Source organism: Columba livia, chromosome 6 (genome assembly GCF_036013475.1).
Source record: "Columba livia isolate bColLiv1 breed racing homer chromosome 6, bColLiv1.pat.W.v2, whole genome shotgun sequence".
In the NCBI taxonomy this organism is placed as follows: domain Eukaryota; kingdom Metazoa; phylum Chordata; class Aves; order Columbiformes; family Columbidae; genus Columba; species Columba livia.
In genome coordinates, this window is record NC_088607.1 from 23,924,881 (window position 1) to 23,942,491 (window position 17,611).

A 17,611-nucleotide genomic window follows, 5' to 3' on the forward strand; every position below is an offset into this window, starting at 1 on the left:
TGTTTGTGCTGAATGTGAAAGTGGGGTGGTATCTTCTCCTGTTATGTTAAGTAAAAAGTAAAAATCTCTTGTTTCTCCTGTCAAAAAAGCAACAGTTGGGGCTTTATTCCACCCAGCACATGCGCGAGTGCCTGCTCCCTGGTCTGTTGGAGGGCATGCCACCAGGTAGAGAAAGCGTGCGTGCACAGAGCTAATTTTAGATGTGGAAAGAATCAACAGGATGCACGGATCGAGTTACTCTCTGCCTAGGACAGAACAAGTCCAGAAACTTGAGTAATCAGGCAAGAGTTGTCCAAGTTTGGACTTACTAAAGTGTGATAGGCCAGTAAAGTTATAAATGTTCATTTAGGCTGAACAAATCCTGGTAAAACAAGGCACCAAAGTATACCTCCTAATCGAGTAACTAGGATATTTGCATTTCATATTTGCTTTTTGATAATGGAATGAATTTAAAGCTTACATTGTGGCTTTAGTGATTTTGTTCTTGGTTTCTTTAAACTGTTTCTTAAGGTTAAAATCCTGAACTTCGAAAGGCATGTCTTCCTTGGTGAAACTACCATTGATGTTAACTGTTGAATAAAGGGCTTCTGGATTGCACCATAGAATAAACTCTAAATGGCCTTCCAGTGTGAGTACATTGCACTTTGGACCCTCTTTGATGACGATTTCCCACTTTTCTCATATGTGTAACAACTTTTGAAAGGATAAGGTTAGGAAGTCCTGAGCAGAATGCGTGTGTCGTGCTCATTGTATCTTGCCCACACTAAAAGCAAACGACTTGTAAGGCTTAAATTAGTATGCCTCAAAATGTTTTTCTTTGTAATTAATTTTAATTACAAAAAATATTTTTTCTATTTGCAGATTTGTCCAAGAATACAAACTAAAATAGCAAATGCTTTCACCACATTTCTGTTATGGTTGGATTTAGATTCTGTCTTAGCCCTCCTTAAAGCTTGCTCTCAAGGGATTGGACATTTTTGTTGATGAGAATTCCTATGCAAGAAGTTGTTTGGCATTTTTCTTTCAAATCATTTAGGAGGAAACTCCCACTTAGCCTGCATTTACTGAGAGCAGTATAGAGGAGTAAGTTACCCCTTTAAAATGATCTCTGCAGATTACCAGCCTGTGTAGCTCATATCCTCTGGGGAAAACTGGCTTTTTGCAGTGTTTCTTCTCTTGTGCACAAGGCGTGTGGAGCTGAGTTGGCAGTGAAGGGAAAGTAATTTGTTCCTGACAAGGGCCAGTAGCAGACTATTTCTTCACTGGAAGAAAGTGACAATCAAGCAGGAAATTGCAGCTGCAGCTCCTTATTTGAACTGATCCTTCTTAGGAGCTGGTAGACATATCTTAACTTAGCCTTTAGCTTGTTTGCCTCAGTCTCACAGTTTTGCTTTCCGTGAAATGTCAAGGACCTTGAATTCCTGCAGTGTTTACAGTTTGGCCTGCAGAATTCATGGCCTGCTCAGAGTGTCGCAGCTTTACAATTTTATTGTGAAAGTAACACAGGAAAGGCAAGAATTACTCTTCTGTGCTGGTATTTCCCCAGAATGATTGCAGCTAGTGGAGAGGACTTTGACCTGCTGAGGAAGAGAGTAGCACAACTGAAAGGGAGAGAAAATAGTCTTTTGTTGTTGAATCCTTTTTAAGCCAACTTGTTTCCAAACACAGGGATGGATGGATGTGCTATAGCTATACGTAAGCCTCAGAAAGCATTTGTATTCCTGGAAGAACGTATTTTGGCCTTTCTGTTCTGCAGTGGGTTACCAACCTGCTGTAATTTTGACCAATGGTAAGTGATGGGAGCAGGAAATGAAAGTCTGCTGTTTGAGCTCAGTAACACTGCCCAGGAGGGCAGGACCCCAACCTGATGGAACATTTTACAGGTTTGAAAAGTTATGTACGGCAGGGTCAGCGAGACATTTGCTGGTTTCCACGTGTGCAAATTCCTCATGAGTGCTCACAGATGGGTTCTTGTACTCATATTTCAAATCAGTACGTCCATGTAGTCTTCACAGCTCTGACTCAACGTGGTGTTGCCTTTCTGAAAACAAGACTTCATGGCTTCTAGCATTTCTTATAAGAGGATCACTTACTCGCATGGTGGATGCCCTTCTAAAATTCTAGGCCATCCAAAGGTGGCTTTTGCACCCTTCCTCTACACACCTTACCCTTCTTGGTTGAATGATCTTCTTCTGAGAAAATGACCCTGTTCATCCTTTTGATTTAAGGCTCAGATCATTGGGTGCTAAAGCTATTTCCCCTGGGCAAAGTGGCTCCTCCGGTGGGACTGGGAACATGCAAGGAAGGAACACATCCTTTCTCATCTGAACTGCAAAACCATTGCTTACAATAGTTCTCATGAGAGGGATGACAAGTCTTTTTTTTTTTTTTTTTTTTTTTTTTTTTTTGTCCCCAAGAGCATTTATTTCCATTTTAGGCATATTCCCAACTTCCCAACCTCTATGCAGTCTTCTCACTTTTGTACCCTGTAACTTCCATCAGTTTGTTTCTTCCCTTCAGATGTGCTCAAGGCACAGCAAAAGTTGATACAATCTAATACAAACTTCCCTGTTTGCTGTATCATAAAATGTAGCGTCTGGTGTGTTCATTCCCCTCCTGTCATCAAGTGCCAGCTTCAGCAGTGCTTAGTACCTCCAGGTTCTTCCTGCTGTCATTTTCACTTCCCCCCAAGAACTAAACATTTAAAAACTGAGAAATCCTCACTGAGGTCCTAAGTAACACTTGAACCATGCTGATCCTGGGTAAACAGTTCCCAGAGTGTTACCATTCCTGATGTTGAAAGAGCAGATCATTGAAAGAAAAGAATGTGCATACGAATTCTTTGTATTCAGGCAGCCAGCTGATTTCTATATATTTAAAGATTCCTTTGGAAGCCATTAATTCTGCTTACGTTTAAACTGACACACAAGCTAATGAGCCTTCTATTTACTCATGAAAGACCTATACCAAATTTTTACTAGAAGATTAAAGCTTAATTTAGGGACAGGAACAACAAAAAAAAAGGAAACTTGGGTGGTTTTTTTGGTCTATGTATATTTTTAAATTTTCTTTCATTAAACTGCTTTTTGAAGTTTACCCAGCAGACGAGTAAGGCGAAAGTCTACCCATCACGCTTTGGGCAGACCTTTTTTCACCCCAACACATGCTGATGTGGGAGGTGGTATCAGGCGCTGAAGAAACACCTGGTCTTTTTTTGGCTAGAAGCCAGCCTTTCAACATAAGAGTGAGTGTATGTTTTATTGAAAGGTAAAATGTAGGTCTTCAGTAAACAACAGCATTTCTTGCTTAAATAGGGCCTTAGACTCCCATCTCCTTCCAAAGTATAGGTTGGCTTGTGTCAGGGCCCTGATTTGGCTTAAGGGCTTTGATGAGGCACATCTGGGACACCCACTCACAACCCTTATCTGCACGTTCAGCAGTCCCATTTCAGCTCAGCTTTGGGCACTGAGCTGTCCCCTGAGCCAGGTTATAGGTGTTCCTGAGCCACCCATCTGCTGCTCTGGCTTGCTGACTGGTTTTCTCGGGTGGACTCCAGGCCTGCCGTGCAAGGTAGCTTTTTTTCCTGCCCTGTGTTCTGAGTGAAGCTCAGACCTGTGTCACAGATCCATTTCCAACCTCCTTTCTTGGCTGGGCTTCCTGAGAGGATCCTACACTTGACTGTTTATCTCACCTTGTCTGTGACTGTCGATAGACACCATCACAACCACCAGCCTAGTCCTGTTCAGACAATGTGAGGCACTCGGTTTATCACCATCTCCCAGGCTGTTCTTCCCTTGGAGAAGCACTGGTCTTGCTGCTCCGTGATGAGTGGTGTTTTTTTAGGATTCAAGATCAGTAATGTGCCATGAAGCAGTAGAGCTCCCAGCCAGCCTTCCTTTAGTCAGGGTCTGGCCCTTCTGTGGCCCCATCCCACGTTCCCTGCTCAAGAACAGGGTTTGCTTGAACATCTCACTGCTACACGTGATACTACTCTGCTCATGATTCTTGCAAGAAGTTGAAGACATCTTCTCAGGCCCATGAGCATGGGGTTTTCAATGGGCTGGGGACAAGTCCACTACTGAGTCTGCTTGGTTTTGCACCTGTGTAAGCAGTTCCTGCTTCAACACATAATGGTTTTGTTTTATTTAGGCACGGAACTCTTTAACCTGCTGTGTGATTTTGTGCAGGTTCAAAATGGCCCCCCATTCCCATTTGTTAGTGGAATGGGTAGAGTTTCCCTGATGCGATGCCAAAGGTATATGGAATTTGAAATGTTCTTCTAGATGAGATGCTGTGTTCTGTAATCCTCAAGAAGAACATTATGTCTTTGGAGATATATATGTAAATACAGTGGTATCTGGAAAAAAACAACAGTATTTCTAAATAAACAGTTGAACATCTACCCTGTATCCTAGTTTCTGTTGTTGCTATTATTGTTTTTTGGAAGCATATACTCACAGTAAATTCATACCAAGTTAATCAGAAAATTTGACAGAAGAGTACTTGATGAAAGACTTCAGCATTATTGGTAACTAGCTAACGAAAGTTGACAATAGTAGACAACTGTGGTGAAATACTGACATTTCCTTAGTTCTGTCTTTTTTTCTTTCTGAGGTATTGGTTCTGAGAACACTTATTAGCCAATAATTTTACCACATTGCTAAAATTAATTGCCAGGTTGATGTAAAATTAATCACAGAATTTTACTTTTGTGGAGAGCAATAGCCACTGGAAGTAAGGAAATCTTTCTCCCTTCTATTCTGTGACATGAATGTTAATAAACTCTAACCTAGGTTGGTGTCAGGGGCAAAGAAATATAGGTCAGAACTGTGAATTATATGATCAACTATAGAATTTAAACAGTAACTTCTCATTAATCTCAATGACAATCATTTAGCTAGATCTCCGTATCCTTCCAAAAATATGCTAGTGTTCTACTACTAATTTTGTCACATTTGTACATAGTGACAGATTCTTTAAAACTACTTTTATAAATGAACAAAACCCCAAAGTGCTATACTGATGAATGCCAGTAAAAACCTAGAAGACAACTTGATTAGATTTCCTGTTGTAGAAGTACTTTATCAAACAAAATACAGGTTTTGAAATGCAACACCTCAAAAGAAATACAGTAGGCTGAAAATTCTTATAATGAGAAATCCATGAGCCTAAGCGTTTGGTGTTTCTGATTTGCTCACTTCCTCAGGTTAATGTTTCTTCAACGTGTTTCCTATTCTTTTTCTTTTTCTTTTCTTTTCTTTTTCTTTTTTTTTTTTTTTTCCAGATGAATTGGTAGTTATACTTTCAAAGGTGATGATTTGCAAATGATGATTTCCAGCCTACTGTATTCTGCATATGGCAGAATGTCCATCAAGATGCCTGTAGGTGACATTAGGAGTGCAATCATTCAAAGTGCAGCCTGACAGCATTTCAATCAATTCACTTTTCAACACTAGACATCAAATGTACATTGCTAACCCAGCACCTGCTCTACTTGTAGCATGACATCAAATAGGTTAGCCTCAGGTCCTAAGACAGAGGCTGTCTCTTGAATTGCTACATTAAGAAGTGACTTTGGCAATGATACTCTTGGAGATTAACACTCCACCAAAACTGGCTCTCAAGCTACAATACAATCTAATCCCTTTACTCCTTGTGTTTCTTTCTTTCGGCACAGCCCACAGGAGCGCTGTGTCTACTGGATGAGGCAGCCACAGCATCCAGCTCTTAACCTCATACTGTAGAGATTCACATTCACAGCAAAGGTGGGAGCAAAATGGCAAACTTAAGTTTATGAAAATTTGCCCCAGGTCTGAGCTCCTTGGGATCAGCTTCTTCCCTTTAGAAACAGCTGTATTGTACCCTCAGAGGTATCTTGTGGGGGGCAAGCTTTGCAACTCTTCATGCTGTCTTGGTGGGTGTATCAAGACCTGCCTTATTAAAAGAGCAGGGGAAGCGCTAGGATAATATCCAGCTCTTGTCACACTGCTCTTGAAATGGAGACATCTAGCCACTGCCATCCCAGGACTTTTTTGTCTTTCGCTGGGGATCAAGAACAGGTCACTTAATGATGCCCTTGTAAGTTCTCATTTCACTTTTGTACTTTGGGCTGAAGTAAGATCTACTCCTTGACCCACAACAACCTATGCTTTCTGCTGGATATTCTGAGTCAGATCCATAATTCTCTTTAAATGGGAGGATAACTAGCTATCGTTAAACACCACGAAGGTGCCTGAGAGTGCAGGCAGGCACTGCATGTGCTCTGGATTTCAAGCTCAGAGAAGTAAAGAAGGCATGTCAGCACTTATAAACCTTAGAAGGGTGGTGTGAATCCTACTCTTTTTCTGTTTGCTATAAGGCTTTGGTGCTGATGGCATAAATCAGAAGGATGAACAGCTGAGAGATCATTCAGATTAAACTCTGCTGGAAAGGCGTTGTCAGCTGGTTGTAACAGTGGTGTACTTGTGGGCATGCAGACCACTGTGCAGCACAGGTGCAGTTTGGGCTTTCTGAGGGGACCCTGGGAGACAGAAGTTTTCATGTGGCCTATTTACCACAGGCCTCATCGCCACCCCTGCTAGTGCTGTAGAAGATGTGATCTTTTATGCCACCTGGACAACACCCGGTTCAGTCCTGATTCAGTTCCATGGATGCGTCAGGATGCTGCTGATCACATTAGAATTCTGATCCTACAGTTGGGGATTCACGTTTCTTACACAGGGCAACATGTTCCACACAGCATGAGCAGTGAAATGGTTAACCGCTCATTTCACTGTTAGCTTTGAGGTTTGTGTCCCCTCTCGCTGCAGGAACCACCCGCAGTGACATTCCTGGAGCTCCAGAGATGGAGATGGCACTGCCTGTTCCTGGCGCTCTTGCTGAGAGAAGTTCCACGTGAGGAATGCAAGTGCAGTGGGAGATACACATCCCACGTGGCACTGAAGAGCTTAATGTAGGGCCCTATAACCTTCACAGAAGAATCAAACAGCTGGGTAGTAAAAGCTGTTGGAAATATTTGCAGTCCTATCAGAGTTATTGGAGGAAGAGGAATGCTGTCTCGGAAGATGATGCAGTAGAAGCAGCACATGGACAGACCTCAAGAAATGTAGGAAGGTGTATAGAGGTGGGAGAGATTATTCAGAGCTGCTTACCTCAGTATCTTTGGGATAGAACGATCTTTTTCTCTTTGAGGAGGGATTGAACCTCCTCTGGTGGAAACGTTGGGCTCTGGAGATAGACAGACTGGATTGTGGTAAATCGCAGGTTAGGGGAAGGTCCCTGCAGGCCTGCTCAGTCTGCTCTGTGGGACATTCATCTGGCTGGTGTGCTGTCAACATGCAGGCTCACAGATGGTAACAGGGCTCACAAGCCAGCCAGAGTGCTTGCTGGGGACACAGATGTGTTCTGAGGATTGCTTTGGTATTTATGTGAAATGACTGCTTTTTATTAAGAAGTGTTGAAACTAATAATTCGTATTTATAAATTATTTTAGTGTATTAAATTGTTGACATAACACAAACACAAATATTTCTTAGGAAAGTGAATAAGCATATAAAGCTATGTTACTTTGTAAATGAAGTCATTAGTATTTATTACAGGAAATTACAGTTATTTATTAAGCATCATGATGGCTTGCTTGGAGAATGGATATATTATTTTCACTATTATTAATAATTTTAATTACCAAATTTAAGTACTGGTGATTTCCCCCACACATCCCAGGGCACTAATTTTTAAACAGCATCTGAAATACACGGTGTTTTTGTTTTGGCTAGCTTTCTAGCACACAAAAATATTTGAAAATAAAGGTAATTTCCTAGTTGCTAAGTGGAAGCAGAAGCTCTGGGTGTCCCTTAATCAGAGGTGACCTGGCTTGGGATAGCTGGTTTATATTATGCAAGAAGAATGTATTTCTCCAAAGTTTTTTGTGTCGTAAGCAAAGCCAAGTTTCCCCTGCTACAGATTTTTAGGTTTCTGCCATCAAAGAGGATTTTTATATGCTCAAAAGCCTGCTGTCCTTACACCTACTGTATTAAATTGGTCTAACAAAACATACTGCCTAAAGATGTGTGTAGATTATGATGGACCTATGATTATCCCTGGTGCTAATCTGGTTGCCCCTACTACGATCTTGTAGATTTCCAGTAATAAGCCGTATTACACAATATTCAGACAAACAGTTTTCAGATATCTTTATTTGTCAAGCAGATGCATAACCTGAATGTGGTTTTTGGCTTCTCACCACAGGTCTTCGCATGCCCCTATCAGTTCTCCTCCCACATGCGTTCCTCTAGCAGCTCTGTGCTCTGTTCTCTTAGGTTGCTTCTTCTGACTTCATAGCAACCTGACTGATGTGCTGTGGAACACAAAAACTGTCATGTAGAGATAAGCATTTTTAATTCTCAATTACCACAATTAACTTCACACCCAGTATCTTGGTAGAAATGGGACTTCCTGGCCAACTGTACCTCTGACCACCCCACCCTGTCCTATGATGCTGCAGCCCCTCCTGAACTCCATTTGTCCTTGCAGTCTCCCACAGGCCTCTGCTGAGGGAGCAATGCCAGGCAGGATCTGTTGCCATCCTCTGGTGCCCAGGCAATTAGCATACAGCCTATAGTCAAAGTGAGTGAAAGTGCTAATGGGAACACCTGGATTGATTTGGTGGTGATATTCAGCTGTTGAACCAATCACCAGACTGTTGATTTAACACAGTATTTTGCTTAATACTGAGCAGTAAGGGCATTGTCTGTGCATACTAGGATTGCTTTATGGTACCTTGTAAACCGCTTTATGTTAGAGCACAGCAGAGTTATTCTAGTTTTACTAGAAGTGGGATTTAAAAATACATGTAATTAATTTTTTTATACATTCTTTTGTGAGTTGCCAAATAACTTCAGTGCAACTAAATGAATAGATTTTGGATGTTGTGAATAGGTTGGTTATCTGGAGGGGGGTGAGGAGAGTGATATTGTAGTAGAGCTCTTTTTGTCATCCTCATTTATTTATTTTAATACTTTCAACACAGAGAAATGAATGAATTCTTCATGAAAGTTGCTGGTTGGACAACTCCTGTCTATCTTTACAAGTCCTGAAAGAACAGCGATGGATTCTCCTGCCTTGCTTCACCTCCTAGGTTGATGCCTTGTGCCTGTGTCACACATAAGAAGCTCTGTTTGACTGCTACTTTTCTGTTGAGGCTGTCCAAGGTAAGTGTTTGCTTCATAGTGTAGGGTTTTTTTCCCTCCTTTGTTTTTCTCTCATTAGAGTGGTTACCCATTGAGTAGGTATGAATAGGTCAGCTGATACAGATCAAAGGTATTAATAGCTTGTATTAGCAATAAGTGTGCAATTTTACTGTTACCTGAACAATCATTTCACATTGAAGTATTTTCTAAGAAGGAATATATAAAAAGTTGCATGGAATTTGCTAAATAAGGTTATGTGATGAATATACTTTGATTCAACAGAACTGTTATTTTATGAAATTAGTTTTTGTCATGCTTTTAGTTCTGATGTATTTACAGTATTGTTTTCTATCTAGCAGGGCTTGATTGAGATGGGATCCTTTGCCTTCCATTGTAACAATTAAATGTTTATTTTGAATTTTTTTTCCACATTTTAAACCGTAATTTCTTTTTGCAAAGCACTTTGATATACTCTGCTCAGATGGAAGGCATTATGGAAGAATTCTATTGTTGTCAGAATTGAGTGAATTCTGAAAAACATAAGTAATAATTCAAATTCAGAAATAATTTCACTTAGGCTGGATTTGTGCTTTTGTTGCTCAATGCAGTAGTATTTGAAAGACTTTGTCACAAACTGGAACCCTGCTGTGCTAGAAGCTGTATTGACGTTGGACGAAACGGTAGCCACTGCTCTGAAGTGCTTTCAGTTGTCTCACAAACATTTAAGCAATTAAGTGGAAGGTTCACTTTGTTTGCTTGTTTGGGTGCTTGCTCTGCTTTTTTTGTTCGCTTCTTTCCTGAATGATAATGAAAATTTATGTTGAATGCACATGTTGTTTAAATTGCTAGAAAATACACAGGTGTTGTTGTCTGAAGGCTTCATCCACTGAAGTGGAGAAAACCCTTTACTTCTCTGCAGCAAGTTCTCTATTCCTTGTTTGTCTTCCTTCGTGTTCCTAAACATATGTACAAAAGTCTGGTAAATCTGACGGAGGGCAAGTGTCACTGGCCAGTGACTGGAAGTATATTTTAAAGGTGATATAGCCATCCTCAAGCTATTCTAGGCAATTCTTACCTGATCTCTAAAACCAGAACTACAGAATGTGGCATTTTTAGGTAAGGCAAAAAAGTTGTGGCTGTTTCAGTGCTAACACTTAGGTTGTGTGGATAATTGCTCTCTGACATTGGAGGCAAAATTAGAAAACCAAAGTCTTCAGTGGTATTCCAGAAGGGACTAATCCCACTCTGCTGGGACTGTTCAGCTTCACAAAAATATTGTATTCCTAGCATTCATCTGCTAAACCTGATTTGGAGGTCATTTAAGATCTGGAGCCAACAGAAGTTTTTGTATTTGTCTTGGGGGCAGAATTGGGTCTTAAATGATCCTAAGACCTTCCTTTCCCCAGAAAAGGGCCTACATTCACTTGCACAATTATTTGGTGTGAATTAAATTTCAATTCTCTAGCCAGCTAATAAATTTAAACAGTTTAATTTCTTTTTCCTAGCAACAGTTCTTTAGCCAAGGCCTATGAGATTCAGAAAACGGAATATGTGTGTGTCTACATGCATGTTTGTAATAGGTGTGTGTATATATATACATATAGTAGTAAAGCTTAAATTATAGTTGTGAGTACTTTTGATAAAAATTTGATTAGTCTACTGCTGTAAATACTAGCATAAATAATATCATAGGCTTTTAATGCATAAATGAGAGAAATGCCTGTTTGCAGACATATTTTATGTAATTAAAAAGATTAAATTTAAACAATTTAAGACTTCTGAAGTTGTTTCTTACTATTCATATTCTGAAAAAGTGGGAAGGTCAAAGGTGTTAGATGTATGCTTTTGCTTATCTTGTTGTACTGTTAAATACTGACAAAGTCCCTGAGTATATTATTTAAGTAAATACTCAGTACTAATCAATCCATGTTGCAGTTCAATGAATTCAGGAAATTAATTCCACTGAGCAAAACTGTATTTGTAAAAGGTATACATTTTATTGGGTGATGCTTTATTTCCTTTATGACCTGAAAATTACCCAGTACTAGATAACATTTTAATCTCCTTATAAGTATTTTACACTAACTTATCTATTTAGTTAAATGGTTGTCCACTAATATGGTAAAGCTTTTATCAGCTCTGTAAGCCACCAAGGTACATCTAGATAGTTATAAGGGCCTCTGGTAGCTGTACAATCTTTTATAATTAAAATGGTTTGGGTTTAATGTCTTGTAAGTAGCTGTAGAGGTGCTCAGCCTGCGAAGAAGGAATAGAAAACATAGCATCAGGGTGGGAGCTCAGTGGAGGGCGAATGAAATAATCAAATGGATAGGGAAAATTAATATTAGTAGTGCTGGTTGTATTACAGTTGTATGTATAGCTGATTCTAGTTGGTTGGATATCCAATATAGTCAGTATCACATGGAATTATAGAGGCAAAACAGCATGTGCTCTACCCTGAGGAACTTGCTCTACAAAATGTGTATGTAATGGCCAAGGGAAGGAAAAGAAGAGGTAATGCTGCTTCTGCTGTCACTTGCTGATTCACTCCTCTCTCACATATATGTGTCTGTGAGAGCAGCTTTTATAAGTACTGGACTGAAAATTAGCAGAGGATACTTGAGGGACTAGGAAAAAAAAAGTGAAAACTATGATTTCTACTTGCATGAAAGCAGCGGTGCTATCTTCTGTAAAGGGCTGTATAAAAAGACAAAAGATCCAAACCAAGGCAGAAGGGTCAGTTCCACAGCTGGTGTAAGCTAGCATGGCTCATTGACTTCAATGAAATTGAGTTGCTTGCTACCAGCTAAGGCCCCAAATGCCACTCAGGTATTAGGACAATGTGTTTGATGTTCCCTTTGATCATGTAAGTCGAATTGCATAAGTCATTGCTCAGCATGCAGGAGAAAGTTGTGATTTCAAAAATTGCCTACTCCTTTTGAAAATTCACTGAAATGTTTGTCCTAAGAGTCCTGGAATAGAGTTAAGAAAGCAACAAAAGCCACAGACTTCTCCCTGAGGAAATTTATAGGAGGGAAGCGACATATAACAGTGAAGCATATTCATGATGTTAGGGTCAAGCCCCTTCACTTTTGTCTTGGCCCAAACTATGTTTCCACTTGTTGTTTTCTATGCCTGTGAATTCCCTAAAACCGCCATAAGTATAAACCAATTCCATTTTGTTCTGCAAAAACAGTATTTCAGCCTTTTAGGCTTGGGAATACTTGTTCTGCTTATTAATTTTGTGCTTTAGGTGAATCCATGCTGATGGTGAGACAGGGCAAGAAGATTTATGTTTAGATTTATTGGGGGGGCCTATTTTCCCCTCCTGGCTGACATCAATAGGGTTGCACGGTCTATTCACTCCATCAGAAAGTGCACCCTGAGAAAGTACGGACAGGGCCCCGATTGCAATCCTGCCTTCAAACAGGTCACAAGTCCATTGTTCGGGAACAATAAAGGTTTTATAAACAAAGTCTGACTAGAAAGTTTGTGAGTTATGACACTACAAAGATCCTTGCTGAAAGCAAAATGAGGCAAAAACAAAACAGGGGAAGGCATAGAAAAACTCTTATAAACATCAAGTTAAATCCCAGGTCCTGAGTGAGACATTGATCCACTGATGTCTGAGGAACTGTGCTACCTTACAGCAGTTCTGAACTTGGTTTATTAGTGTTTACACCACACAGTGTGTATGCTGTATAGTTAAAGTGAAAATAAATGTGTAGGCACAGAAATACTTAAAAACCTGATTACTACTGACTTCAAAGGCATTGCTTGCATGTTTTAAGATAGGCATATAGTTAGGTTTCTTCTTGGGGACTTGAAAGAGGCTGTGGATGATGCCCTCCTACTTGTTTTGCTTATCGCAGTCATCTCACACCTTAAGTTACTATTTCCAATGACCATCTGTTGCCTTTCATCATAAATTTAGCACCGCCCTTACAAGCGCTCCCATTGGCAAGTCACGCTACAGTTACTTGTAGTGGTAACTTATATGGAAGTATTTTTGCAGTACTGGAACTTGCTTCTTTGAGGTATGGCTGTCTTCTCACTACACAACGTGCAGTACCTGGTGCAGCAGGTGCCTTGTTTGGTGTAAAGTAATGCAGGTGAGCATCTTGGTTGGAGCGGCACATCTAAAGGGTGCTCTGTGAAATAGAAAGCACAAAAGGAAGCCTCTTTAATTCAAACAGCTAATGTGTTGAAGGCATTCAAACTTGTACATATATGAAATTAAAAATAATTCTACCAGGTAATATGGTTAATATATCCTTTGTGCACAGACGTTTAAATGATCTCTTTATCTAGATATTATTCAGTAGAAGGAAAATTATCAGCATTTCAGTCCACCCCACCAAACCAAGGAGCTTTCCCTCTTCAGAGCTGTTCCGTACATGTAAAGTTTTTTTCCACCCTTTTGGAACTGTAAGTGTCTGAAAAAGCAAGGTCATATTACTTTGTTACATGGCCTGCTAAAGTTTTTAATTTTGATTGCTGGAGCCCAAAGGACAAGTAATCAGTTATTAAGCTAATCAGCCTTATATTGTAGTGCATCGGTTTGATGAGGCTGGTGTTAAAAATCTGGCCTAAGTATTTGCAGCCTTCCTGTGTCAGTGGAATGTAATGCTTTTTCATGCGAAGACCAATTTAACAAGCAGATTTAATCTGACATGGGAGGGAAAGGAGGAGGGGGATTGGAGCAGAAGGGATTGAAGCCTTCTGTGTACTAGACTTCCACTTCTATAGCTAGGGTAAGCTATTTTTTACTGAATGAAAGGTTCAGGATTTATATCAATAAAGCAGGTGGTCAAAATGCTGGGCAATAACAATTCAGAAGTTGCCACTTCTCTGCTCTCTCTTTTTAATGCATCTATAAAGAGCATCCAAGAAGGCTGTGTGCAGCTATTTAGAAACATTATAATTAACTACCTCTCACTTGTTAGTAAGTGGAAAAGAGAAGATTAAAAGTATCTATTTGGTATTTCATTTACTTTTTAACTAGATTTTAAGTGGATCTTAAATAAGATTTGTTAGTATGAAGTCTTAAAGGTGTCAACCAATTTTTTAGACAAAAAATGGGGAACCTGAATAAGACTGAAAAATAGTTATTGTATTGTATAGAAAAATGCTACAGTTCAAGCTTCTAGCTAGGTGAAGTCCAGAGTCACTTGGGATTATATTAGTTCCTAATGAGTTTTTTATCAAGAAGCAAGATACCAAAGTTTCTGCATCAGGCTGGTTTGGCATGGAGAGTGGGGACCATCCAAGTTCATCGAGCTGAATTTTCCATTCTGCAGCCTAATCAGTCTGAAGCTGATTAGCAGCCTCTACACAATAAGGCCACAAGTCATTAATCATAGGAGATGAGAGCAGTCAGCCCCCCATCCTCGACATTTCAAGAAAAGTTTTCTGTTGCACTTTTTTTTTTTTTGTGGTAGGGCTTCAAAAAGTCGCAAGGTTGCTTTTCATGGTCAATAGTGTGTGAAGTATAAGCGGAGTCTTGATGTGACAGACAAGGGACCACTGTTCAAGGACCCATTGGACTTTTTTTTTTAATGCTGCCCTCTAACAGAATGGAGTCAACTGATGACTTTATTTGCTTTGAGTTGAAGCATAGTTCAGCTGGGAATTAAAAAAAAAAAAATTAACAAGTATGATTTTTGTTAAAGCGAAGTTCAAAATTTTACAAAGCTGCTTAGTTCTTTTTAAAAGTTACAGTCCTTTCTTATGCGCAGCTAATGAGGAATGAAAGTCCTTTCACATGCCTAATACAGTTTAGTACAGTGTGTCTTGAAATCTAATGCTAACAGCCACAGGCTAAGCACTAGGAAACCTTCGTAGGAAAAAAATAAAGTTTTCTGAGGCTATTGATAAAACTTCTTCCAAACAATTTGGGGTAGTAAATTTAAATAAAGTGTTTGCTCTACTAAGTGACACTGAGAATTAGATTATGCATTATACTTTGCTCTGTATCATCTTTTACGTGCAGATATCTGTATTACTCCCACAATAAAGGGATAAACATGCAAAATGACTTGATATGTTTGTGGAAACATTTTCTGTGAAGGAAGTTCTGCTTCCTGTATCTATCTTACTCTAATTTTCTTTTTTGTGGGGTGGGTTGATGTCTGTACACCTAATGCATATCTTTAGCAGGTCTTATTCCTTTGTGGTCCATAGTGTGTCTGTGCACCTGTTGATAGCATCACCATTTCAGGATGAGAAAATAATTATGGTATTTCAGCCATTTAGAGCTTCTGGCTTGGACAATTGAGGAGAGGAGTAACAAAGTAACAAAGGTATTCATAGTCTCCTTTTATTCACCACTGAATTTCCAGCATAAGCAAAACCATCTAGTTGCAGGACGGGTTTTAGAAAGATTTCTTGAAGACCTAAGTGTATCTCTTAAGGCCTCCTGCTTATTTGTTGTTTTACTTCAGGAATTACAGTAACACTGAGAGCAGCTAATGGCCTTTTCTTTATTCAACTGTCCTGGAGGTCCCTGTTCAAGCAGGCACTGTACCAAACTCCACATCCATCCCGGTGCCTGGAGTCGTCCACTGCAGACTGGGGCAGCTTTTCACAGGCATCAGCTCGAGCAGCACCACTGTAGGGAAGCACAGCACTGTCAGCAGCCTATACACACACAGAGATCTACCACTCCCAAATAAGCAGTTAGAGTTGTGCTTTAATTTGCTTATTTCCCCTCTTTGCAGAGTCAAAATGACATTGAAAGAAGCCTGTTTGGTTTGGCGCTTTGTTGTTGTTGTTCGGGTTTCTTTTCCTGTTATCTGTCTATGAGATTAACATAGTGAAAGAGAGGAAAGAAAAATTATAATTAGGAGTCTCAAACAAATGAAATCAGTGCTCTCTCTCCAGAAGTTCAGCAAGCAGCCATCTATGCCTGTAATATGGCTGTATTATGTTGTGTTTATTTTTCTTGATCACCAATGGATTTTGTCCTTGAACCAGTGTTCTAATTCAGTAAGAATGATGTCTCCAAGCTGTTTCACATCTTGTGCTTATTCTGGTATCCAGGAGTCTGTGGCCACCATCAAATGATCATTTTGGGTGACAGCAGTGAGGAGATTATCCCAATCAAAAGACTATGGTTGAAAAGATAATTCTAGTAAGACTTCAGAGCGAGAAGGTCTGTGTTTTGGTGCCCAGTAGTATACCTTTATTTTGATATGATATTTCCTCCTGGGAAAAGGGTTAAGAAGCCGTGTTAAGTGCCACCTTTTCAGTGTATTTTTGGTTCCTACCCCCTACTTGCATACTCCCATGCTCACTCCTTGCATTTCAGTTCGCTGTTTTCAAAATGTGAAACCAGTGACATTCCAGTTTATACCAAGCTTTTGGTGCCGGCCTGAGTGGGCCTGGCAATTAGGCAACGTGTTCGTGTATCCCTAACAAAAATGAACCTGTGCAGAAACTTCAGCAAAAAACCTGAGGAGCACTGAAAGAGAAATTATATTCCTCCTGTTGGATCAGTATAATGGTACAGATTTTGAAAATTCCCTTAATATATCTTTAAACCATAGACCATAGCACTGGTTATGGTCTACTGTATTAACTCATACATTTCAATAAGAAGGCATTTTCCTTCTTTTCCTCTCTTTGTAATACTGAGGAGAAAAAATATGATAGGCATTCACACAAAATTTTGTAATGAAATCACATTAAGGATTTGACTAAGCCCACAAAAGCAGAGAGTTAAGACTGATATTCTGTCATTACCTCAGCTCATTACAACTTGGTTTTTTGTTACTCGTGTAGTCTGTGAGTTCACCCACTGTCTGGAGAATCTTGTACTACCTGGAAACAAAGGGAAGTGTTATGCTGTAGCTTTACCTCTGAAATTTCCTTGCTTTGCCAACTTAGTGTTACCATAAAACAGTTTTTAGTGAGTTATATATATTAATGGCATTAATTAAACTATCAGCACAGCTGAATGGGAGAAAATGTGTCTTCTGAACTTGTTTCTTGAATAGGAGTAAATGCCTCATTAATCTTAAGCATCAACCGAAGAACACTGTGTTTGTTAGATAGAATAATAAATGACTTTACAGGAAATACACAATAGCAGATGCTGGAATGCATCCGTTCATTAGTCACTGTGCATAAATATCCCCTTATTTCCATGAAGAGACATTTAATGGAGGGCCAGTCTGACAAACATGCGCAAGCTTTCACTCAGTCACTGAGAAAACGGAAGGGAGAAAATGTCATACAAATGTGCCTGCTGAACACGAAGCATCACACATCTTCTTTGTGTTTTTTCTGCTCCTTGCCTATCTTTCATCAGATTGAAATGTGCATTAGCAAAGGTAAAACTATCAGGCAGGTTTTGGGAGCCCATAAGGCATTATGGTTATTTCTGCCTCTTGGTTACAGTCTGTGTCGTTGCTGCGTCATCC

The 17,611-nt window shown here is 39.7% G+C and overlaps 1 long non-coding RNA gene across 1 annotated transcript; it reads right to left on the minus strand.

The window, feature by feature from the left end:
• Window positions 1-8,188: 8,188 nt before the first annotated feature.
• On the minus strand, window positions 8,189-17,147 carry LOC135579835 (uncharacterized). Its single transcript, XR_010473637.1, has 3 exons — window positions 16,932-17,147; window positions 13,261-13,339; window positions 8,189-8,356 (listed from the first exon to the last, which is right to left on the minus strand). It is a non-coding gene; the product is annotated as an uncharacterized LOC135579835 (long non-coding RNA).
• Between the last annotated feature and the right edge of the window lie 464 nt (window positions 17,148-17,611).